A 27263-nucleotide genomic window follows, 5' to 3' on the forward strand; every position below is an offset into this window, starting at 1 on the left:
AAAGATATCCTTTTATTTTTTTATTATTTTAATTCTTAATGGAAAGATAAGAGAAAAATTGGGAGATGAAGCTGGAGAATAAATTCTCAGCCAATTCTCCTTTGTCTACTGGGGCTACAAGGAGAGAGGGAAGATTTTTGTAAGATTTTGCATTAATTCTTGTACACATATGGAAGGATGTATTCCTTAAAACAGAGAAGCTACTTCAGAATACAGCCTGTAGACACAGCTAATGTGAAGAACTATGTGCTAGCTGGAAAGAGCAGTCAATATGTTACTGGTAAAAATAAAAACAGAAGAGTCATAGCTGCAAAAAATAGGAGAGTGACACAGTAACAAAAGTATATTTTGTATGTTATTGTAGGAAAGGAAGTGTTTTGGACTGCAATTTCTAGTGCATACAGAAATACCTCGCTTTTGTGATTTTCAAAAAAAGTTGGGAAATTTTCATCCAAAATTCTGTGCAAAGTGCTTTCCTGCACAAAAGTAAGATGCAAAATTCTGTTGCTTTCCTTTCCCTGTTCCCCAAAAACACATAATGACAAGGGAACTGAGATGGAGAGATTCACAAAAGTCTTTTGTTTCTTTTGAAACCCTTGTCAAAGAGCTTGGTAGAAACATACTCTCTCTTCAGTTTCTGACCAAAATGTCGAGATTTTCTGAGTATTCCCATCACTTTGCTACTGGCTGTTTAGAAGCAAGAATCTTGTCACAGAATCATAGGTTAGGATTGGAAAGGACCCTAAACATCATCTAGTTCCAAAACCCTTCCATTGGCAGGGACACCTTCCACTAGACCAGGTCGCTCAAAACCCCATCCAACCTGGCCTTCAACACTTCCAGGGACGGGGCATCCACAGCTTCTCTGCACAATCTGTTCCAGTGCCTCACCACCCTCAAAGCAAGGAATTTTCTTCTTGTATCTAACCTAAATCTACCTTCTTTCAGCTTGAAGCCTTTACCCCTTGTCCTATCATTCCGTGCCCTGGCAAAAAGTCCCTCTCCATCTTGCTTGTAGGCCCCCTTCAAGTACTGGAAGGCTGCTATGAGGTCTCCACAGACCCTTCTCTTCTGCAGGCTGAACAACCCCAACTTCTCAGCCTTTCCTTGTAGGAGGGGTGTTCCAGCCTGTCCTGATCTGATATCAGGGAGGTTTTGATGCGATCCCAGGAGACGAGATTAAGATGCAAATGCAGTCATATGCCGTGCAACCTTGTAAACTTTATTTTCGGTGAACCGGGAATCGGAGGTCTGGCGGAGACAGCAGTGGTGGGGGGGTGAAGACAGGACAGGAAAAAAAAATGGTAAAGTCGGAAAAACCCCAGCGGGCGAGGAAAAGAAGTGCGGGGGGAGAGGATCAGTTACCACCAACACGGATTCGACGATGTCCAGCGATGTCCAGTCAGCTCAGTCTCTGTGCAGGTGTGGAGCCCCAGCGAGAGTAGAGCCCAGCAGCCAGGTGGTGAGGAGGAGAGCAAGAGGGTGGTGAGGACCACGTGCTGCCCTTTTATAGGGGCATTTGCGCATGGGCAGAGCATGTCCACATACATGCAGTTCCTGCCATGCATGCTGCCTGCTTAGACAAGTCGATTCTTGCCCATCCACAGGCTACTCTGTGCGCAAGCGCTTTCCTGCAGGTCGTTGTGACGGTTTCTTTCCAGAGGTCAACAAGAGATGATAATGGCAATGTCGAGACAAAACCAGTTTGTAGTGGTCTTCTACACAGCCCTCTTATTTTCGTGGCTGTCCTCTGGACCTGCTCTAACAGATCAGTGCCTTTCCTGTGCTGAGGGTTCCAGAGCTGAATGCAGGACTCCATGTGAGGTCTCACCAGAGCAAAGTAGAGGGGCAGAATTACCTCCCTTGACCTGCTGGCCGCACTGCTTTTGATGCAGCCCAGGATATGGTTGGCATTCTGTGCTGTGAGCACACATTGCTAGGACATGTTGAGCTTCTCATGCAGCAACACACTCAAGCCCTTCTTCTCAGGGCTGTTCTCAACCCATTCTCCACCCAGCCTGTATCTGTGATTGCGTTCGCCCTGACCCAAGGTACAGGACCTTGCACTTGGCTTTGTTGAACTTCATGAATCATAGAATCATAGAATCATAGGTTGGAAAAGACCTCTAAGGTCATAAAATCCAACTGTCCACCCAACACCATGTCTACTCAACCAGATCCTGAAGTGCCACATCTACGTGCTTTTTAGACACCTCCAGGGATGAAGACTCCACCACCTCCCTGGGCAGCCTGTTCCAATGCCTGACCACTCTTTCTGTGAAGAAATTTTTCCTAATACCCAATCTAAACCTCCTGTTGCGTTAATCTGGCAGAAAAAAAAAACCCTTGCATTTTAACTCTTTTCACGGGAGTGGGAGGCTAGGTGCAGCTAGGTTTAAATTCTGAGTGATATCCAATTTACCACTACCAGTTGAGTCGCGTTTAATATGTATATTAAACTACCATGTTTCTGGATACACTAATAGCAGTCTGCACCTTCAGTCCAGTCATGCTCATGAGCTAGCACGGATGTGTTTGGTTGCATTCAGTGAGAAAGTGTGACAATTGGCTACTTAAACAGTGCAGTTTTATTTGTGCAACGGCTATGTAGGTTTTTTGAAATGCTGGTGATAGTGACTGTCTGCAAGGAAGCACATGCAAATATGATGTTATTAAGTGTAAAACAAATGAAAAGATTGTAAATAATAAAGTGTCCTGGGTTCAGCCAGGACAGGGTTAATTTTCACTGGAATCCAGGAAGGGGCACAGCCGGGCGGGCTGACCCAACCTGGCCAAACAAAGCAGGGTATTCCATACCATGTGCCGTCATGCTGGGTTCCGGTGGGGGGGAGCGGGGCGACGGGAACTCTTTCGCAGCTCGGGAGCGTGCGGCACCAGTATGGGAGAGCGGCTCTTTGGGTTGTGCGGTTTGTGTTGTGTTTTTCTCCTTATCTGCATCATTGTTATTCCTGTTCCCTTTGTTTCCTGTTCTGTTAAACTGCCTTTATCCTGACCCACCGGTTTCCGCCTGTTTCTTTCCATTCTCCTCCGCACCCCGGCAGGGGGAGGAGCGGCAGTGTGGTGTGGTGCTTTTGTTGCCAGCCACAGCCAAACCATAACATACAGCCTGGCTATAAACATTAGGGAGTAACTCTATAGAGAGATTTCTAAGATTTCCAAGAAAAGCGCTTAGTTTAAGTCTCACCCAAGGCGTCCCAAGGTAGGGAGAAGCAAGCCTCAGTCCGTAGGCCGATCCCAGTAGTCAGAGCCAGTCTGAGGTGGAGTTTCCCTTGACTTGCTCACAGTGTTATCTTCTTCTCCCAAAAATCCCCCATTTCCCTGGCTATTTTTATATTCTTTCTACATTTAAGGTGGAGTTTGAGTGACTGTAGTCATACATACCTTTTATCATGATTGGTGTAAAATTCTCTCGCTTCACGTTTAAAGGTATAGTTTACAAAAAATTGAGGACGCAGACTCAAAGAGGAGTGGTCACACCTCAGAGGTGCGTAGCCTTCGGGATGGAGGTATGTTTTGGTATTAAAATGATATTAAAACGAGCAAAGTTCACGAAAGGATAGAATTTTGGCAAGGTTTCGAAAACCTGTTGGCTCAGGGTCAGATGAGCTGCTTATCAGGTCTAGAAGACCATCTCTTCCTGCTTTATCACCACGGAGCATGGCCACAGAATCTCCACTCCGCTCCATCCTCTATGGTATGTTGCAGGGAGCTCTTGTGTTAGTGGATTGCTCGCATGCCTGCTACAGCTGTGTCCCATCCTCAGAGCTCCTTTTGATTTTGTGCTTTTCCTCAATGTGTGAACAGTGCTACGTTTTTCATATAAACCTTAATTTTCAGATAAACCTTTTCATATAAACCTTTTTTCATATAAACCTTAATTTTCAGATGTAAAATCTTAATTTTACTAATTACTAATTTACTAATTTACTAATTAATTAATTTACTAATTACTAATTTGCTAATTAATTTACCACACCTCTTCTGACACTACTTGAGGCCATTGCCTCTCGTTCTATAGCTAGTTACCTGGGAGAAGAGACAAACACCTGCCTCACTACAACTTCCTTTCAGGTAGTTGTAGAGAGCAGTAACATCCCCTTTCAGCCTCCTCCACACTAAACAGCCTCAGTTCCTTCAGTTGCTCCTTGTAAGACTTGTTCTCTAGACCCCTCAACAGCATTGTTCCTTTTCTTTGAACACACTCCAGCACCTCAAAGTCTTTCTTGTAGTGAGGGGGCCAAAACTGAACATAGTACTCGAGGTGCGGCCTCACCCGTGCCAAGTACAGGGGCACGATCACCTCCCTACTCCTGCAGGCCACACTACTCCTGATACAAGCCAGGATGCCATTGGCCTTCTTGGCAACCTGGGCACACTGCTGGCACATGTTCAGCCGGCTGGAGACCAACACTCTGAGATCCTTTTCCACCTGTCAGCTTTCCAGCCACTTCTCCCCTAGCCTGTAGCATTGCATGGGGTTGTTGTGACCAAAGTGCAGGAGCTGGCATTTGGCTTTGTTGAATCTCACACTGTTGGCCTTGGCCCGTTGATCCAGTCTGTTCAAATCCTTCTGCAAAGCCTTGCTACCCTCAAGTAAATCGACACTCCCATCCAGCTTGGTGTCATCTGCCAGCTTACTAGGGAGCACTCAATCCCCTCATCCACATCAGTGGTAGTGATGTTAAACGAGACTGGACCCAAAACTCATCCCTGGGGAACACCACTTGTGACCAGTTGTCAACTGGATTTGACTGCATTCACTACCACTCTCTGCGCTCAGCCATTCAGCCAGTTTTTTATCCAGTGAAGAGTTCACCCATCCAAACCATGGGCAGTCAGTTTCTCCAGGAGAATTCTGAAGAGAACAGTGTCAAAGGCCTTACTAAAGTCCAGGTAGATGACATCCACAGCCCTACCTTCATCCACCAGGCGGGTCACCTGGTCATAGCAGGAGACCAGACTGGTCAAGCAGGACGTGCCTTTTCTGAACCCATACTGGCTGGGCCTGATCCCCTGGTTGTCCTTCACATGACCAGTGAGTGTACTCCGGATGAATCGCTCCATAGTTCTCACACGCCCATCGCTCAAGCTTGTCAAGGTCCCTCTGGATGGCATCCTTTCCCTCCAGAGTGTTTATTGCACCACACAGCTTGCTGTCATTGGCAAACTTGATGAGGGTGCATTCAACACTGCTCTCCGTGTCGCTGACAAGGATGTGAAACAGCATCGGTCCCAATACCGACCCCTAAGGATTGCTGCTCATCACCAGTCTCCATTTGGACATCGAGCCGTTGACACCAACTCTTTGAGTGCAACCATCCAATGAATTCCTTATCCACTGAGTGGTCCACCCGACAAATCCATGCCTCTCCAATTTAGAGACAAAGCTGTCATGAGGGACAGTGTTAAATGCTTTGCTCAATTCCACGTAGATGATGTCGGTTGCTCTTCCTTTGTCCACCAACCCAGTAACCCCGTCACAGAAGGCCAACAAACTTGTCAGGCATGATTTGCCTTTAGTGAAGCCAGGTTGACTGTCACCAATCACTTCATTACTTTCTGTGTGTCTTAGTATGGTTTCCAGGAGGATCTGCTCCATGATCTTGCCAGGAACAGCGGAACAAAGGTGAGCTTATCTGGCCGGTAGTTCTCCAGGTCTTCCTTATTTTCCCTTTTAAAAATGCAGTTAAGTTTCCCTGCTTCCACTCGCGGGAACTTCACTGGACTGCCACAGCTTCTCAAATATAATGGACAGTGGCTTAGCAATTTCATCTGCCAGCTCCCTCAGGACCCTTGGATGCACCTCATCCGGTCCCATGGACTCATGCACCTTCAGATTCCTTAGATGGTCTCAAACCTGATCTTCTCCTACAGTATGCGGTTCTTCTTTCTCCCAGTCGCTGCCTTTGCCTTCTGTGACTTGGGAAGTGTGGCTGAAAACTGAGGTTTAATATCGTAGGATAATCCTTGATGTGCTTGGCCATACTATAGGAGAAAAAATCTTTACACCTCTTAAAACTACCAGTTTTGTACTTTAGAGACCATTTTTCACCCTCTCCAGCAATTTCAGGTAATAACCTCTATCCTTGCCTACCTGTACATCATCATCTGCAATGCAGAGGAGGTGTCTAAATAGTGTTATCTTCTTTTTTAGTTGTTATGGGCCTGTAAAGCCTATAACAGAAAGCCCACAAGAATCAGAATGAGTAGAGATAGTGTCACTTAGGGCAGAAAGTTAAGAGAACTTTTGCAGAGGGTAAGGATGAAAGCTACAAAAGTAATTTCACAGTTTGAGTTAGGAGTGGCAGGGTATTACTGCAGCAGTTTTCTCATGGTGCACTTTGTAAGTAGTATATGCAAATTTTTGTGGAAGAGGATTGTCTGTTCTGTTAAGGGTGTCTGGTCAAAGACGTTTTTCATGCAACAAGGGATAATAAGAAAAGAAGTAAGTCAGAAAAAAGAACACACAGGTACACAAACCTGACAGACAAATGATGAAGGAGGCAGAGAAGAGAACAAAGCCCTCAGTCACACTTATTGATGCGGGTGTAAGAGAGTCTGAGGACATTTATTTCAGCCAGATTATCTGATAGGGAATGCTGGCAATTAGGAAAATGCAGGCAAAAATAGGAAACCAGAAACAACATATGTGGAGACACAGACCTGACAAAATAAACGTGACGACAATGGCAAGAAAGAAACCTTGCCACTCTCCCTAGTTGATGGGCTATCAAGAAACTACAGGAGGAGGAGGGGACATGGCCATCTGTGCTTGTGTTCTGTGTGAGTCCTGTATCTGGATGTTGCTGAAGGCAGTGACTTCTCTGTGTCAGTCTATATGACTTTTCAGGTCAGTGTCCCCTGTGTGTGTGTTTCTGGGTTACATGTGCAGCTATGAGGCTGGTAAAACACACATCTGGGGAAGCAGCAGTCACATCCCGTATCCCTGGCAGGGGGTCCAGCAGCCAGGCAAGGGGAGCCCTGCGCCGGAGCAGCTGGAGCAGGCAGCCACTCTCCTAAACATCCCTTAACACTATAAATATTACACTATGGAAAACTGTTTTAAACAAATTCCAGCCTTTAACTTGATGCTTCTGGAATAAACATAAAAAGCTAAAGAAAACTGAAGTCTGTTACATGATATTGAAATATATATATAAAAACACATTTTTTTTCTTACTCCTTTTGACTCATTAAGCTTTGCCAATATTAATGCTCAGTGAGCATGCTTATTTACCTATTTAAATCAAAGTAAGTATTTAACCAATATATTGCTGATCATGGTAGTAAGTTCATTATATTTTGTCAAATGAAAAGTCACCTTTTTCTTTTCACATGGACACTGCTTTTCTCAACATTTAGCAAGGACTTACAAAGTGAATTAAGTGGTAAATATGTCTGATGATGCTATATCTGCTTGTCTTGCCATAGTGGTGAATAAATATAAACATAAGAAATTTTCAGTTGCCACATTCCCACCTCTGTTTTGAATAATATAACTACTTTATATTTTGCTTTTCTTCTATTTATTTTTTGACCATTCTACTGCTCCTCAAAATTTGAAACCTAACACATCATTTGCCCATGTTTGCCATTTTTTTGTCTTGCTTTTATTACCGTTATGACTATCAGTTTTAGTCTTAGACCAGTGTGTATTGACATACAGAATCACAGAATGTTAGGGGTTGGAAGGGACCTCTGTGGGTCATCTAGTCCAACCCTCCTGCCGAAGCAGGGTCACCTACAGCAGACTGCACAGGACCTTGTCCAGGCAGGTCTTGAATATCTCCAGAGAAGGAGACTCCACAACCTCCCTGGGCAGCCTGTTCCAGGGCTCCGTCATTCTCAGAGGGAAGTTCTTCCTCATGTTCAGATGGAACTTCCTGTGCCTCAGTTTGTGCCCATTGCCCCTTGTCCTGTCACTGGGCACCACTGAAAAGAGCTTGGCCCCATTCTCTTGACACCCACCTTTCAGATATTTATAAGCCTTTATTAGGTTCCCTCGCAGCCTTCTCTTCTTCAGGCTGAACAAGCCCAGCTCCCTCAGCCCCTCCTCGCACAAGAGATGTTCCAGTTCCCTCATCATCCTTGTAGCCCTCTGCTGGACTCTCTCCAGTAGCTCTTCATCTTTCTTGAAATGGGGAGCCCAGAACTGGACACAGTACTCCAGATGAGGCCTCACCAGGGCAGTGTAGAGGGGAAGGACAACCTCCCTCGTCCTACTGGCCACACACTTCTTGATGCACCCCAGGATCCCATTGGCCTTCTTGGCAGCCAGGGCACACTGCTGGCTCATGGTTAACCTGTTGTCCACCAGGACACCCCGGTCCCTCTCCACAGGGCTGCTCTCCAGCAGGTCCACCCCAAGCCTGTACTGGTGCATGAGGTTGTTCCTCCCCAGGTGCAGGACCCTGCATTTGCCTTTGTTGAACCTCATCAGGTTCCTCTCTGCTCAACTTTCCAGCCTATCCAGGTCACGCTGAATGGCAGCACAGCCTTCCGGTGTGTCTACCACACCTCCCAATTTGGTGTAATCAGCAAACTTGCTGAGGGTACATTCTAACTCTTCATCCACGTCATTGATGAAGAAGTTAAACAAGACTGGGCCCAGTACTGAGCCATGAGGGACACCACTAGTTACCAGCCTCCAACTAGACTCAATTCCGCTGATGACAACCCTCTGAGTTCTGCCATTCAACCAGTTCTCAATCCACTTCACTGACCACTCCTCCAGCCCACACTTCCTCAGCTTCCCTAGGAGGATACCATGGGAGACTGTGTCGAAAGCCTTGCTGAAGTCGAGGTAGACAACATCCACGGCTCTCCCTTCGTCTACCCAGTCAGTCATGTCATCGTAGAAAGCTATTATATTGGTCAAGCAGGATTTCCCCTTGGTGAATCCATGCTGACTACTCCTGATAACCTTCTTTTCTTCCACTTGCTTGATGATGGCCTCCAGGATAAGCTGCTCCATCATCTTCCCCGGGATGGAGGTGAGGGTGACCGGTCTGTACTTCCCTGGGTCCTCCTTCTTGCCCTTTTTGAAGATTGGAGTGACATTGGCCTTTCTCCAGTCCTCGCGCACCTCTCCTGTCCTCCAGGACCTCTCAAAGATGATGGAGAGTGGCTCAGCAATGACATTTGCCAGCTCTCTCAGCAGTCGTGGGTACATCCCCTCAGGGCCCATGGATTTGTGTATGTCCAGATCGCTTAAGCAATCCCTCACAAAGTCCTCCTCCACCAAGGGAAAGTCGTCCTCTCTTTTGGCTTTCTCTCTTACCTCCGGGGCCTGGGATTCCTGAAGGCCAGTCTTAACACTGAAGACTGAAGCAAAGAAATCATTCAGTAGCTCTGCCTTCTCCACATCCTCCGTCACCAAAACACTCGCCTCATTCAGCAGTGGCCCCACATTGTCCCTAGCCTTCCTTTTGCTGCTGATGTAGTTGAAGAAGCCCTTCTTGTTGTTTTTGACATCACTTGCCTGCTTCAATTCCAGGTTGGCTTTGGCCTTCCTCGTCGCATCCCTGCACACTCTGACCACATTCCTGTACTCTTCCCAAGTGGTCTGCCCCTCTTTCCACATTCCATAGACCTTTCTCTTCCACCTGATCTCTGCTAGAACCTCCTTGTTTAACCATGCGGGTCTCCTGACTCCTTTGCTAGATTTCTTTCTCAGGGGGATGCATTGCTCCTGTGCATGGAGGAAGTGTTGTTTAAAGTGCGACCAGCACTCATGGACCCCCTTGCCTTCGAGAGCCCTGGCCCACGTGATTCCTCCCAGTAGCTCCTTGAAGAGGGCAAAGTTAGCCCTCCTGAGGTCCAGGGTTTTGATCCTGCTTATCGCCCTGCTTCCTCCACGCAGGATCCTGAACTCGACCATTTCATGGTCACTGCAGCCGAGTCTACCTCCAGACTTCACATCCTCCACCAGTCCCTCCTTGTTTGTTAACACAAGGTCCAGCAGCGTGCCTTTCCTTGTTGGTTCCTCCACCACTTGCATCAGAAAGTTATCATTGATGCTCTGTAGTAACCTCCTGGATTGCATTGTTTTTCGTTTTTGAAAGGACTTCAAGTCTGATCAGACCTGATTTAAACAAATGCTCCCCTCAAACAGAGCATCTATTCCTTGGCAAAATAGTTTTAGAAAGTAGTTTTCTTTGTAAAAATAAATTCCTCTTCATCAAAGTTTTTACATTATTCATTTTGCCTGAATATGAGAAGATTCAGATTTATTTTGGATGGGAAAGAACTTCTGGTCTAGATGTGTGGAGCCTAGTAATGACTGAAAACTGTATTGTTAAATAAACTCTTGCAAAGTTGAGATGAAACATACCAGTGTAGTATTTTTTGCTGTCTGATGGTTTTAGGGACATCCGAGGTTCAAGACTGCAAATGTCTCTATATGTGGTTGTGTGTACATAAATATACATGTTTCGTCATGTTCTATTGTGTCCTGTGCCTTCCCTTCCCTTCCCTTCCCTTCCCTTCCCTTCCCTTCCCTTCCCTTCCCTTCCCTTCCCTTCCCTTCCCTTCCCTTCCCTTCCCTTCCCTTCCCTTCCCTTCCCTTCCCTTCCCTTCCCTTCCCTTCCCTTCCCTTCCCTTCCCTTCCCTTCTTCTCCTTTCCCCTTTCCCCTTTCCCCTTTCACCTTCTCCTATCTCTGATTGCTTGAGTGCCTGAAAACTGGGAACATTTTTTTAATTTTTTTTTTCCTTTGGTGTGTTAAGCTCATAATGCTAATAGTCAGCAACATATCCTTCTCATGACCGGAAAATATGTTTTTAAAATAGTTGCATTTGTTCTAAAATTCCTCCTTATATAAAAAAAAATACTTTTTATCTCAAATGATTAAAGTATCAAGTATCTCAAATGATTAAAAAAAGTTATCACTGAGATAGTTTTGTTTTTCTTGTTTTGGAAAGGAAGATGAATAAAGGAAGCCAGCTCTGCAGAGAATATTAATTTATTCCAATGTGATTCTTTAAGAAAAAGATATCTGTGTATCCGTCAATATCTATTTGGTTTGTGGGTGAGAAGAAGAAAGCAAATAGCAGTGGAACCTGAAAGCTTTTTTGTTATAATGCTGACAAAAATTTCAGTGCAAATTCAACAAAAAGAATTGTTCAACATTTTTCATAGAAAATTGTTTATATTTTTGAGTCATTCTACACAAAAGTTGTCACTGGCATCAATGACTGTAGAGCAATCAAAAGTTTTACCTGAGTAGAGGTGTTTTAACTATGCTGCCTTAAACTTCCCCTTCACAAGAAAGTTGTACATAGGGAATACTGAAGAAAGAATTCTGAAAACATTAATAGAAAATATGTATATATTCATATACACACACACATAAAAAATAAACACATGCAATACATATTTGAAATCTATCTGGTTTTAAGTGTCTTATAAACCTCAGCCAAAGAGCACGGTTTTTCATTGAAACAAAAGTCAAACTCAAAAAAAACCCGAAACACCTCCGGAGAGGAAGCTGTTTTCTTCAGGTGTTCTTAGAGGATCTTGTTATATCTAAGAAATGGTTATGATAGACACCCACAGCATAGACATTACGATAGAATTTCAATGTTTTAATCACACATGTGGGAAGAGAGTTTGGAAGTGACGTGTCGGTTGACTTCAAATCTGCTCATCACGTCTCTGGCTGTTGGCAGACCCAATATACCCATGATGGGGCTAAACCAGGTCTCTGGAGCTGTTCCCCGACCAGGCACCCACCACGGAGGCATCGGTGTAACACCAGGCAGGCTCAGGAGACCAAGGCAGCACGGGGTTTCTTCTCAGGCCCCGTATGACAAGTTGTCACCAGATCAGGTCCATGGGAAGGTAGGGGCAAAATTCAAGCTGACATTACTATTTCACAGTAAAGTATGCAGCAAGAGAAGGAGACTTGCAACAAAGACAGCAGTAGGCAAGAATCTGAACCATATGAAGTGAGATTGACCCAGAAATGTCAAGAACTTGTCAATTTTCAGAACCCTGTAGAAAATGGATTTTGAGGGGAGGAGATGGAAGACTGATTTCACTCCACATGGTAGATGCTATGGATTTCTGTGCTCATTAAAAAGAGTACATAGCAAAAAGTGGAATTGGATTTGAGTATCACTTTTTTTCAAATTGGTTATTAGCCAGTGTATGTTGTTCAGGAGAGGCTTTTAAGCATATTTAGTGTCAAAATTTGATATGAAAACAAACTATGTCATTAGAGAATCTGTTGTGTTAAAAAGCAAAAATAGTCTCAGGTTTGAAGCATTATTAGTATTGCTGTCACCATGAATTTCTAGTGACTAGCCTGCTAATTAAAATCACTTGCTGTCTATATATGTGCGATTTCAGGCTGCTGAATTTGGATACATCTTCTCCTGAGGTCTGTAAAATCAGTTTTTTGGAGACTGCAATAGAACCCACTGGCTTTCACTGCAGTGCTAGTTCCCCTGGGGTTAATTTTTTGACTATGTGTTGTTATTAATTCAACTAACTTTAAGGTCTGCTACTGAGTCAGGAAGGTGTACTTTGCTTTTAGACATTTTATGCCTAAGCTGGGTACAACTATGTGGAGCACCCTGATTAGTATCATGCAGGCCTTTACCTTAAGTGTTGATGAATATAGGTGGAGACACAAGTAAACCAGGGTTACGGAATAGAATTAAAAGGATAAAAAAAATTTATTATACCTAATTAATTGCCTAACAACTGCAGTTTTCTTCTGTCACTTCCTTCTTTAGGAATATTACAGGGAACTCTAGGGAACGCAGTAACTTGCTGTATTCATAAAGCAAAAAGTAAATGTGAACTTGAGATCTATAAAGCAAAAAATATAGGTTTAAATTTTTATGGTCTCATTCAAAAGTAAATGACTGGAAATTTTGTACTCCTCCAACTATGTAGTAATTTGTAAAATAGAGGCTATAATGGAAGAAGAGCACAAGGTAAGCAGGAGAGTACTCTGGAATTACAATGCTGGCTCCAGCATTGGGTTTTAAACAGCTTTGGGTTAATTAATTGTCTGCTTTTTCCTGGGTAAAAACATTATAATAACATCACAGGAGGGACAGTAGGGTTAATTAATACCTGTAATGTGCTTTGAATATGAAGTTATGAAATATGATTCAGTATTCTCACTGAAATTGATATATTTTCTTTTGTATATTTAGCCTTGTCACCAGTAATCTCTCCCTTGTTGTGAAGATAATGTTTCCTGATGGGGAAAATTTGAAGAAGAATGTCATATGTTGACTTCCAAAAATAAATTTTGTTATTTTTAAAATTGTTAAGTTATTGGGGGAAGATGCAGACTTAAAACTATAAAAACTAGAATAGTTATGTAAAATAATTTGATGAAAAGGAACATCAGAAAAGTATGTTTGGCTGCATAGTTCTTTGTTTTCAGTATTTTTGTGTCTCACTTTCAGAAAAAAATAACATTTGGAGAGATTATGCTTGTTTTGTGCTGAAAAGGAATTTATTTCTAGTAAACACAGGTTAAAATGTTTGCCTAATTTGGAGAGGGTAAGGATAGTGGGTTTGTGTGACCAGATGAAAATGATTTCTTTTCTTTTTCTTTTTCTTCTTTATTCTTGCATATTTTTAAAATCAAATCTTTAGTTTCAAGGAAGCTTGTGTTTGGCATGACTAAGCCTGTCACTGAGGAACACGCAGAACTTTTTGCAGAATGTTATCCATTGCAAAATGCTCTACCTGCTGAGAAATGAATTTTATATTCAGGTGTAATAAATTAGTAAAAGAAGGAGTATATCTGTGGGCTACAGATTCTGATCTTCCACAAGAAGGCTAGGGGTATATTTTGGCTGCAGGTATGTGGGATGGGATAAGATGGTGCAACTATAATTGAACTAAAGACATTGCATTGACATTTATTTAATTCTTACTGCAGTTATTCTTACTTTAAAGTACAAGGCTTGATTTTGACACAAGATTTCTTGAAGAAGATTATGCTGCAGTGAACTATCACAATTTCATTAAGGGGTGAGAGCCTTCTAAAAAACATAAATGTTGTGTACCTTACGGGTATCCTGTGCACATCCACACAAACCTGTTCACCCAGTTCAGCTCTCATATTTCCATAATCCTACCACACATAGACTTTGAAAAGCAAACCAAGCGAATGTGCAAATGCCAGTTTCATTCTGAGTTTGATACAGGAACTGCTAAACAGATTTGGTCAAGAGGGAAGTCAGGGAAGAGAGGTGGAAGATCATGAAGGAGAGGTGAAGAGTGAGGGAAAAATGACAGGAGAGGAGGGTAAGTGTCAAATACTAAACTGCACAGTAAAGGTAAGTCTGCTTACTTATTTCTTTATTCCCAATCAGCTCTGTTGAAAAGCTGATTCAGAAGCAAGGCTTTAATGAAAGGAAGAGAAAGGATATCAACTATGTAAAGGATGATTTATATCTGTTAGAAGTTGGAAGTAAAAGTATTAAAAGGGTTGGGTAGCTGCTGTATTTAAGTAGGAATTTGTTTATGTTCTCTAAATTTGTTTGTGTTACAACACTCAACCGATGCTGAAGAGTATTCAGCGCTATTGAAAATCCAGACACAATTTTGTGAAACGAAAAATCCCCATTCCCTGTTTAATTCAAAGATTTCACCCGAAAGTACTTTACTTTACTAATGAACCACAATACGTAAGGAATAAGGACATTAATCTGAGGTGTTACACATATGTCCATTATTTTAGTACCAAGGTGTCGTATCTGTTAACTGAGTATACCTCTGTCTTATAATTACAGTGTAAGGTACAGCTGCTGTTTACAGCCATCCAACAGAGATTTACAGGAATGTTATTAAAGCAGCATCAAAAGGAAGCAATGGCTTTCAAAGCTACCTCTGTCCTAAAAGTCTGAATCAGTCTTACTTTATTGCTTAGCAAGTCACTTGCTTAATAGGTCCATACAGATTTGCTCAAAGAATTTAACAGGTTTTGCAAATGTAATTTCACATTTGGTCTGGTTTCACCAGTGATATGTTCTTGTTGATAACACAAAAATAAGATATTAGTCTGTTGCCGGATGAAATTACAGCTTTGCCTTTTAACAATCACACAATCTGTATCTGAAGGGAGCTCTAGACCTTGGGCTCAGCAACCTGTGATAGTGTTGTTTAACAGTGTTGTACAAGACCCTGGTTACAAACTGCACCTATCAAGGCTTCTTAACCTGGAAACATCCTTCATCCTATGTTGTGAAGCTGTGTTGTAAATCTTAAACGATTTGTGAGAGGGAAATGCAGTGTTTTTCATTGAAAGTTGGGTCAATGCTTGGCAAAGGAAAAAATATTCTGTGGAGAAGATTATGGGGTGTTTGAAAAATAATTTCTGTTGTACATTACAGGTAGAAAGCCGAAATACGTGTGATGTTTTTAGGAAAGGATTTGCAAGACCTGAATGAGGATAAGAGAAGAAAGATAATATTGAGTACCTGACGATTTTCACTGTCCAACCTGAAAAAAGGATTGTTTTGCTTGTTTCTCTCCAGTAAGTGAAACATGATGCTACAGCTGGGTGCAAATACCTTGACTTTAGTGGTGAATTCTGTTTTTAATCGTCGTGGGATGTGCCTTCCAGATCCTGGACTGATCTTTTAAATTACTTTATAGTTTTATCTTCATATGAAAGCAAATCTCAGTTTGACAGATAGCATGTAACCTAACAATTTACTTCCAAATTCAGGTTTAAAAATAAATGTTAGTTGATTATCTGCATAATAATATTACTTATGATACCCTGTAGCTACTTTCCTTACAGTGTTTCTGTAACTATACCAATCACTCGGTGATATTCCCAATTCTCTGTTAACAAGAACTAGGAACGGTGGCACACGTGTAGTCACCCATTCAGTTCAACTCGAAGTTCCAGTTCTGCTAGTGAGGAGTAGCTTTCATTTGTGTCATCGTTTCACTTGATACTAACAAGTTTCACCAACCTCCCTTTTCCACCAAAATGTGAAAAGGGACTTGAATTAATTTCTACTGGTAGAATTTTTCTACCATTTCCACTAGCAGAAAATATCCTGTGCCTGCAGCAAATTCTTTATTGCTATTTCTATACTACTTACTTAAACTACAGCTGCAGACTGTAACGTCAAAATCAGTTATATACTAAATATTTTTTTAATTTCCAGAAAAAGGAACATGAAATTGCAAGTTTTCAAGCTGTCAGAAATTTCTGGAATTTATTTGAATAATTTAAGATTTCCTGGTAAGTTTTTGTGAAATGGAGACATCAGAGAGGGACCCTAACTGCCAGAGACCCCGTACATATGAAGGAAGGGTAGGAAGATTACATTATTCGATATCCCATTTTAAACAAAGACTCTGTAAAATTTTTTCTCGTTAAGTATCATTATAGTAGGAGTTCTCCTCAGCCTGAGTCACTGAAGTTTTATTAATAAATTGTCACAGAGCAGTGTAAACTGTGACTGTTGAGATAAAAGAGGAAACACTCCTCTGTACTGCTGAGAACAGAGGAATAATAGAGGTGCCTGGAGTGTGTGGAAGATAACTTTCTGACACAGCTGGTAAGTGAGCCTGCCAGGGTAGGTGCCTCGCTAGACCTGCTGTTTACAAACAGAGAAGGACTGGTGGGAGATGTGGTGGTTGGAGCCCATCTTGGGATAGTGAACATAAAATAATGGAGTTCTGGATTCCTGGTGAAGTAAAGAGAGGGGTCAGCAAAACCATCACCGTGGATTCTCAGAGGGCAGATTTTGGCCTGTTCATGACACTGGTTGAGAGAGTCCCTTAGGAGAGAGTCCTGAAGGGCAAAGGAGCCCAGGAAGGCTGGACATTCTTCAAGGAGGAAGTCTTAAAGGCACAGGACCAGGCTGTCCCCATGTACTGCAAGACGAAACTTGGGGAGGATTATGTGAGCTGGCAGCCCAGAGGGCCAGCCATGTCCAGGGCTGCATCAAGAGAAGCGTGGCCAGCAGGTTGAGAGAGGTGATTCTGCCCCTCTACTCTGCTCTGGTGAGACCTCACCTGGAGTACTGCGTTCAGCTCTGGAGCCCTCAGCACAAGAAGGACATGGAACTGTTGGAGCGGGTCCAGAGAAGGGCTACAAAAATGATCCGAGGGCTGGAGCACCTCTCCTATGAGGACAGGCTGAGAGAGTTCGGCTTGTTCAGCCTGGAGAAGAGAAGGCTGCGGGGAGACCTGATTGCAGCATTTCAGTACTTAAAGGGAGCCTATAGGAAAGATGGGGACAATCTTTTTAGTAGAGACAGCAGTGACAGGATGAGGGGTAATGGTTTTAAACTAAAACAGGGTAGGTTTAGGCTAGATATAAGGAAGAAATTCTTTAGAATGAGGGTGGTGAAACATTGGAACAGGTTGCCTAGAGAGGTAGTGGAGGCCCCATCCCTGGAAACATTCAAGACCAGGTTGGAAAGGGCTCTGAGCAACCTGATCTAGATGGTGGTGTCCCTGCTTGCTGCGGGGGGGTTGGACTAGATGACCTCTAGGGGGTCCCTTGCAACCCAAAACTTTCTATGATTCTATGATTTCTATGATTCTATGACTGGCTTGGCTGAACAGGGAGCTTTTGCTGGGACTCAGGAAAACAAAGAGGGTTTAACACTTATAGAAGAAAGGGCAGGTGACTCAAGTACAGGGATCTCGTTAGGTCATGCAGAGAGTAAATTAGAAAGGCAAAAGCCAACTCAGGCTGGCCACTGTCGTAAGGGACAACAAAAAATGTTTTTACAAATAGCGTAACAACAAAAAGAGGGCCAGGGAGAATCTCCATCCCTTACTGGATGTGGGGCAGAGGACAACATTGCCAACAAGGATGAGGAAAAGGCTGAGGTCCTTAATGCCTTCTTCACCTCAGTGTTTAATTGTCAGACTGGTTATTCCGAGGGTGATCAGCCCCCAACTCTGGAAGACAGGGATGGAGAGCAGCTTAAACCTCCCATTATCCAGGAGGAAGCAGTTAACGACCTGCTATGCCACCTAGACTCTTACATGTCTATGGGGCCAGATGGGATACACTTGAGAGTACTGAGGGAGCTGGCAGAGGAGCTGGCCAAGCCACTGTCCATCATTGATCTCCCAACAGGGGAGGTCCCAGACGACTGTGGGATCACCAGAGTACTGCTCATCTACAAGAAGGGACGGAACAATGATCCCAGGAACTACAGGCCTGTTAGCCTGACCTCAGTGCCAAGCAAGATTATGGAGCAACTCATCCTGAGTACGTGTCGCATTAAAGAGGGGTAAGGGGATTATGACAAGTGGCAAAAGGTGAGCCCTCCCCTTGAGACACAAGGTTCAGAGCAGACCCCCTTGTGTTCTAAACTCTCTCTCAGAGGAGAGTCTAGCTGTGTTTGGATCAACTCCTAGTTCCAGACTTGGTCAACGGTTTATGTCTAAAAGGTTAAGTGTGTAGCCACTTCTCAGATTCAACTTGCCTGCCAGAGCCCTTCCAAGGACTTTCACTGAAACAGTTTTGCAAAGTTGAAACAACAGGTAATTTATTCAAGTGACAGGTATCACAGAATTGAGATTGTCATTGATAAATGCACTGTCTACAAAAGTTGAGCTCAAAGTAATGGTTTAGCACTTTAGTTAACAATGTGTTCTGGGGGATAGGTCTGACAAAGTCAGAGGCATGACTCTCACCCAAAAGGCATCCCTTCTTGGGGAGGGAAGAGAGGTTCAGACCCATTGACCCATCCGTCGTTTTTTTTGTGTAATTCTTACATAATATGTTCTGAAAGACCGGATTCAACACTTCATTAGTCCAATTTTGTCCCATTCTAGCTCTGCTGACATGAATAGGATTAAACTGATGCCCATGTGGAATAAAGTAAAAGTAAGTCAGATGTTCTATTTTAATTTTTTCTCTTTGGTGTTACATTTATGTAAATTCCTTTTAAGTTAATGTCAAAAGCCTGCTGGGAGCTTAAGCATATTAGAGATTTGACTTCTTTCACTGAAACTGTCAGCTTCAGCACAAAGCTAATAGAAAGAAAGTAATGTTTAAGAACTGTTCCTCAGTCCTTTTCTCTTCTCCTGTAATGTTTTTGTTTTGTTTTGTTTTTCCATTTTTAGCACATTCATTTGAATTTGAGTATAAACACACACAATAATTTACTCTAAAATATAAGCTTTTAAAAGAAGAGACTTGGCTATAGTATCTAACATTATGGGTAGACTTTCCATTTCTTAAAAACACTTCATAGTCTGCCTCCAGTGTTCCTTCTATATTTCACAACTTTTTCTTCACTGCATTTTTTCAGCAATTTACTCTGTGCTAGGTGTTATACTCTAGTTTCTGTGGAAAGTTTAGACCTGCTCAGAACAAATTGCAATATATGATGGCCTATTCTCAAGTAGATTGCTTCAGCATAGGAGGTAGAGAAGCTTGGCTATAAAAGTGAAAAAAAGGCAGTTGGAACACTGGTAATATTATAAAAATAAAATAAATTAAATTGAAACTTTTTAAAGATAAAGGGCTCTTTTTGCTATGTATCAAGGAGTTGTACCTTGCAGAACTGGAACGGAAATCATTGTGTTGCTGGTCTTGCAGTTCTTTAAGGAGAAAACTATAGATTTAGTGTACACATGTATATGAGAAGTGATTTAAGTCAAAGTTTTGGAGCACAGTTTTGATATTCTCAGTAAATTAAAGTTTTATTCACTGCCTTGGTCTGTGAAAAGAGAACTGTTTGAAAGAATAGATACTGTGCTGAGAATGCAGTGGATAAAAATCAAGACATACTTGAAAGAATGTTGAACTCAAAAATGATATTAAGTTCAGAGAAAAAAACTTAAAACTTCTGAGCAGAAAGACTCAACCTGGGCAAGTTGAAGAATGTAGCTAAAATGGGTCTGCAGCAGTAGGACCAAGATCTGGTCTTTTTCATTAAGAAGGTATGGCCTTTTCTAAAATTAGCAGGCAGATGCAGCCATTGAATGAGACTTTACAACGTGCTGAAGTTCAAGAGCACTGAAGTGCCACCTGTGTGGTTTTTATTGTCTAGGACTGTCATTATTACAAAGTAAGACATGAAGGTTGCATCTGTCTTTTTCATGCACACATTTACAGAAAGTGGAACCTCTGCTTGAAGAACAGAAGCCAGCTGAGGACTTCATAAAAGACTGTAGTGGTCATTAGATGTTCCATTTATTCAGTGCACCAGTGACTAGGAATGGAGAGGTAAGACAAAGAAATGAGGCTTTTTATTCCAAGTCAGCAGCTGAAAATCAGAGGGTGACGCAGGCTCATCTTTCTCTCCTGTCTCTCCTGCACGTTCCATGCCATGCCACAGGATCAATTTTGTATAAGTGGAAAGAGTCCTGCAGAAGCCTCTAGTAGTCACACCTGCAGTTAACTACAGGACATGATCAGTGCAAATCATCAGAGAACAGGTGACAGGAGTGGGGTAGGTGGGACTGAGAAGGAATGTTAATAATGGTATGAAGCCATGAGTTTTTTGACAGCTAGACTGTATTGTACATACATGCTACCTGATGTTATACTTGCGATTAGGGGAGGAGATAAAAATCTAAAGCAATACTGAAGAAAGCAGCATGGGGTCTTAGGGGACATGTAAGTGTTGGCAGGATGGTGCTATATCTGTCTGAGCCTACATTAGCCCAGGGTACAGAGACAGGCGCCCTAAGACCAAGGTCAGTGAATACAGGAGACAGAGTCAGTGAAAGTCATCCTGCCTTTGAAGCAGGGATGTGGCTCTGAAGAACAACAAATCAGGCTGTTAGCTGCAAGTAAAAGACCAGTATTTCACTAACCAGCTCTGAGGTGGAGCTGGTCTCATGAAACTAGCTTTCTGCAAACTTTAAAATGAACCTTCCAAGGGTATCCTGGGAATAAAGGAAGGAGATGGTGGATTGATCCAGGAGAAGGAAAAAGGCAAAACCCTGCTAAATGAACCATAGTGGTGGCAGCACTTACAAACTTCCCATATAGAAAACATGTTTGACCCCCTTCCTGAAACAGAGATTAGGCACGGAATGATGAATTCTAGCAATATAAAAACAGGGCATAATTCTGACAGTGTCTCTGCCTGTGCCTTTGAGATGAACAGTCTGTTTTCAGAGTAACTGCGAAAGATTCATGTGAACATTAGAATATTTTCTGGTTCCATCACAAGTAAGAGAAAAGCAGCAGCAAAGTAGAAAAATCAGAAGTGAATAATGGAGTTCATTAAGTGAGAAATGGAAGAGAAATTAAGAGGACTATGGTGATAAAGTAGAATAAAAAGCCAAATAATACTAAAAATAATGATAACCTTGCAATTATATTGTAAGACATAGTATTAAGTGATAAAGACTTAGCAATGGGTTTAGAGTTAAAAAAATATTACACACTAATGACTTTCTCTTGTTCTTTCAGATCTGAGACTCTGAACATATCTTTAGAGATGCATTGTTCTATTAATCTGAAGTCAGTTTCAGCTGCTTTTGGTTGCAGTAATACCTCGATTTAGGTAGAAACCTTAATTTTTTTTTGTTCTTCAGCATTTTTGTAGCAGAGGTGAATCTTACTCCTTGTTTCTGTGACTTAGTTTATAGCCTTTCCTTTCTGTATTTGCTGTACCTACCTTTCCCAGGACTCACACAGTAGCATTGCCATTTGTTCACCAGAGAAACCGTGACATTTCTAGCTTTCTTGCTCACAGAAGAAATAAAAAGAGCTTGATGAAGTTATTTATCTGGTTAGGACACCTGCATTATAAGAAGCAGTAGAAGAAACTATCACTCAGAAAAACTTTGCATTTCCCTGAGGTAGAAATTTGAAAGGACTAAGTTGTGATTTTATTCTCAAACAAGGAAGTAGCAACAGCAATACTTCCTCAGAAAAAATCAGTGTATCTTCAGACTGCTTGCTCTGGCCTATTCATTAAAAAGCTAGAGCTGAAATTTTGTTCATTTTGCCTTCCTGAATAGCTGTTGCTCAAACAGGTATTTGGCTGGTATATAAAGTGCTAGCAAACTCTGACAAACTTGAATACCTGGGCTACGTGAACTGGTCAGGTATCAGATGAGGCTTTTGAGAGACAGTAGCTCTTCAGTGATCCTCCACATTTACATACTGTTTTTATCATGACAGTTTCCCTATTAGATCCTCAGTTATGTGTTACATCATCGTATTAACCATGATTTAAACTTCTATTTTTGAAACAGATATGTGTTCATAATAATAACAACACAAAAGTGCTTCCAGATACTCCTTCCAAATGGGTGTTTCTTCATTTATATTTGTTATATGGAGTGAATTAAGAAGCCTGAAAACTACTGCCTCTGCTTGGACGATGCACAGAACACACAGCAAAGTTGTGACTCCAGTTCTAGTGAAAAGATGCAGCAGTTTTCAGGTATATTTTCTGCTCAGATTAATATGACGTAGAAACATATCACACAGGCTGATCATTAAGAATAGTCTCATGCATATAAAGGGATAGACGTTTTACATGCGGTCACATCTCAATGTGCTAAAAAAAAACTGCATCTGGAAGGGAAAAAAAGAAAAGCATGGCCTGGCAAAAATTCAGAAGATAAGCAGTTGAAATGGAGACTCAAGACCCAGAACAGCAGTGAAAAACACTTAGCAGAAATATCTTGTTGGCTGAATATCTGATTTGCTTATAATCACACACATATATATGCGAACTTCGAGAAGGCTGAAAAACCAAATGTAAATTGCATTCTGGAAGTCCATCCAGGGGCTTCTAGTCTACCCATGTTACACAGCTGGGACTTCAGGTCTAAGCACTGTGCTGATATGCTGAAGCTAGAAGCAGCAGATTTGTCAGGCCTTCAAGAGGAAAGAATGGGGAGTGTTAGAACAGAACTAAGCTGCAGTGCTCTCAAATGATTAATTTATTTGGACTAAATAGCAACAAAGGGTGGGGGTTCAGTATGATTTTCTATGAGGAAAGCATTGATTACACCAAGCTGAATAGTACAACTGTTTATCTAGAGGGAAGGCATGACATCGAGAGGGACCTTGACAGGCTTGAGGAGTGGGCCTGTGTGAACCTCATGAAGTTCAGTAAGGCCAAGTGCAAGGTCCCGCACTTGGTTTGGGTCAATGCCCAATATCAGTACAGACCAAGGGATGAATAGATTGAGAGCAGCCCTGTGGAGAAGGACTTAGGGACGCTGGCGGATGAAAAAGTGGACTTAAGCCAGCAAAGTGGGCTTGCAGCCCAGAAAGCCATGTATCCTGGGCTGCACAAAAGGAAAGGTGGCCAGCAGGTTGAGGAAGGTGATTCTCCCTTGCTCTGCTCCACTCTCATGAGAGTCCTCCTGCAGTACTGTGTCCAGCTCTGTGGTCCCCAGCACAGGAAAGACATGGAACTGCTACAGCAGGTCCAGAGAGGGCCACAAAAATAATGGTCAGAGATCTAGAGTGCAACTCCTATGTAGAAAGGCTGGGAGAGTTGGATTTGTGCAGCATGGAGAAGGGAAGACTCCAGGGAGACCTTATTGCGCCCTTTCAATATGTAAAGGGGCTATATATGAAAGATGGTGAGAAACTCTACCAAGGTTTCTAGAGAAAGGACAAGGGGCAATGGTTTTAAACTGGAAAAGGTAGATTTAGACTGGACATCAGGAAGAAACTCTTTACAAGTGGTGAGACATTGGGACAGGTTGTGTATCACTGAACTGTTCAAGGTCTGGTTGGACTAGGCTCTGAGTAACCTGATCTAGTGAAAGACATCCCTGCCCATGGCATGGGATTTGGACTAGATGATCTTTGAAGGATCCTTTCAACTCAACCCATTCTATGATTCTATGAGAAAGCAGACTTTCTCCTACAGTTTTACCATTTTTTAACCTTAAATTGGAGAGAGGAAGACATCTTCCTGCAATACATGTTTTTGGTTCTTGCATTTTTTATATTTTCTATTAAAATTTTAATTCTGCTCCTTTCTCAGGTTGAGATTTTTCCACGTTGTTATAGCATTTTGATGGAATTATGTCGTTCTTAGGGTCTCTGATATTTTGTATTGTAAAATTCAAGGAAACTTCAAAGAGCTGAACAGAAGTTTTGAAGACGGAAAATAGCCTGGATGAAGTTGATGAAGAGTAACTATGTAACTCTACTGACTCAAATAATTTGTCGTTTTATCTCTCTTCAGCTAAAGTCTCTGGCTGTAATCAGGACATTATTGATGCAGATTACTACTGAATCCTACACAACAAGAACTTCAGAAATTTCAGTTAATGTAAGAGGTCTCAAACTGTCCAGAGATATAAACTTCTCACTTTCGAGATCACAAAGAAAACTGTGGATGTGAATTTCCTACCGACACTGAGGACCATTTTTAATAAAGCCTAGTGTACCACTGCTCTTGAATTTTGAACTCAAAATCATTTTTCTGTAATATATTTCGTTTTAGGACTTTATGAATGAGCCAAGTGTTGTAAATCAGTCCTTTTATTCTGTGGTCTTTAAGATATATTAAGCTTTCTTCAGAACATATATGCAAAAAAAATCTGAATTTTATTTATTAAAACTATTTACTAGTTGATAAATAGAGAAGAGCTACTGTTCTTTTATACTGCAGTCTTTGTGTTTTATATTTTTCTGAAATACATTCAGATCTTTAAATGAAACGTCATTCATTTTTTAAGCCTGCATATACAATTTTTAAGCTCCTAATTCAATAAATGAATCAATACTTTGCCTTCTGAAATTTCATGGTTTTAATCATCAGAGGCATCAGAAATGTGGACTTTTTAATTATTTATTTTACGCAGATTTACTATCCCAATACTAATAATAAAGATCTGTTAACTCTTAAAGAGATGATGCAGACCTCAGTGTACAAAGCCCCTTTAAACATGGAGATAATTGTAAGCCACTTCTCTATTCTGTGTCTAGGTCAGGTGCTCATTTGTTAGTATTTTCTTTTTGTATTATATTTTTCCCCCCTCACTTTTTCTTTCTAACCTTGTCTTCCTTTTCTGTTTCTCTTTTTTAGACATGAACTTTCTTAATGTATTAGTGTCGCCTTAATTTGGCAGAAAATAAACCCCCTTGCTTTCTAACGCTCTTCACTGAAGTGAGAGGCTAGGTGCGGCTAGGTTTAAATTCTGAGTGATGTCCAATTTGCCACTACCAGTCCAGTCACATTTAATATGTATATTAAACTACCACGATTCTGGATACACTAATAGCAGTCTGCACCTTCAGTCCAGTCGTGCTCATGAACTAGCATGGCCACATTTGGTCACATTCAGTGAGAAAGTGTGACAACTGGCTACTTAAACAGTGCAGTTTTATTTGTGCAACAGGTATGTAGGTTTTTTGAATTGCTGGTGACAGTGACTGTCTGCAAGAAAGCACGTACAAATATAAACGCGTGAAAATGTTATAAATAATACAGCCTGGCTATAAACATTAGGGAGTAACTATTCCCAAGAAAAAAAAGCGCTTAGTTTAAGTCTCACCCAAGGCGTCCCAAGGAGGGGAGAAGCAAGGCTCAGCCCATCGGCCAGTCCTGGTTGTCAGAGGCAGTCTGAGGTGGAGTTTCCCTTGACTTGCTCAAGGTGTTATCTTCTTTTCCTCCGAAGTTCTTCTTCTCCGAAAATCCCCCATTTCCCTGGCTATTTTTACATTTTTTCCACATTTAAGGTGGAGTTTGAGTGACTGTAGTCATACATACCTTTTATCATGATTGGTGTAAAATTCTCTCGCTTCACGTTTAAAGGTACAGTTTACAAAAAATCGAGAGCGCAGACTCGAAGAGGGGTGGTAGCACCTCGGAGGCAGGTAACCTTCAGGATGGAGGTGTGTTTTGGTATTAAAATGATATTAAAACGAGCAAAGTTCACGAAAGGATAGCACTTTGGCAAGGTTTCGAAAACCTGTTGGCTTAGGGGCCAGATGAGCTGCTTATCAGGTCTAGAGGACCATCTCTTCCTGCTTTATCATCACAGAGCAGGGCCACGGAGTCTGCACTCTGTTCCGTCCTCTATGGTACTTTGCAGGGAGTTGCTGTTTTAGTGGATTCCTCGCATGCCTGCTGCAGCTGTGTCCCATCCTCAGAGCTCTTTTTGATTTCATGCTTTTCCTCAATGTGTGAACAGTGCTATGTTTTTCATATAAACCTTAATTTTACTAATAATTCCACAATTACTAAGCAAAAATTCTTCTAGTCCTATCAGCCTTTCACATGCTTTCCCTTGTAAGAGTGATAAATACCCATGCATGTGGGGAAGAACATTATTTTCAACCAAGATGGTGTCATAAAAGAGGGTAACTTTTTCAAATAATTCTCTTATGTGAACGTTAGGTAATGGTAACAAATGTCACAGAATATAATTTAACTCTGTATCCTCATTTATAAAATTCCTCTCTCAAATACTACTTTCAAAAAAGGTTAGTTGGACTCTGACTCCTTCCGTTCATTTTGTATATCAACAGGTTGTTTCATAAACTGATTTTTTTTGTCCAGACAGGGACAACAGTTCATTCAGCTTCATTCTTTTGCCTTACCTGCATCCGCACACCACTGTTCCAGGAAGAACAAAAGAATCTAAATTATTTCAGGTTACATTATTCCCTTAGGAGCTCTATTTAGTTTCAAGTGCAAGCATTGATTCCGTCTGTAAAAAGAACCAAAGCAGTTTCAAGAGTATACAGAAAATGGGGTTTGAAAGTACTTACACAAATGTTTAAACTCCTGCCTGTACCTTCAGGAGTTCTGAATTTGTCATAATCTATCAGGAAAACTATTTAGCCATCTAATGGGATATGTTTCAAAGGAAGACAATAACTCTGTTTAGACAGACAAAACTTTAAGTGACTGAGCTGTGTCTAGGTTTAGGCTCAAGAAAAGAGCCAAACCAAATCAAACCGAAACAAGCAATCAAAAAAGTGTCATTCTAACCTTATCTGTATCTTTGCACACATTAAGCCCACACAGATATCACTTATTATCTAATGTTAATGATTAATCTTCCCATCTATCTCAACTGATTATCCTCACACATATTTTTGAAAAGCACTAAAAATCATACAAACTTTAAAAAAAAAGCTCAGAAATGCTTAGAAGATTACAAAGATTCAGTATAGGCAAGATTTCATGGATTTCCATCATAAAACACTGAATGCAGCTTTTAAGTAACCATGCTTTATCAAGTTCCCTTCAGCCTTTTATTTTCTCTGATAATTATTATAAAAGATTTTTTCCAAAATAATTTCCCTGGCATGGCTTCATAAAAGCAACTATGAAAT

Source organism: Opisthocomus hoazin, chromosome Z (genome assembly GCF_030867145.1).
Source record: "Opisthocomus hoazin isolate bOpiHoa1 chromosome Z, bOpiHoa1.hap1, whole genome shotgun sequence".
NCBI classification, from domain to species: domain Eukaryota; kingdom Metazoa; phylum Chordata; class Aves; order Opisthocomiformes; family Opisthocomidae; genus Opisthocomus; species Opisthocomus hoazin.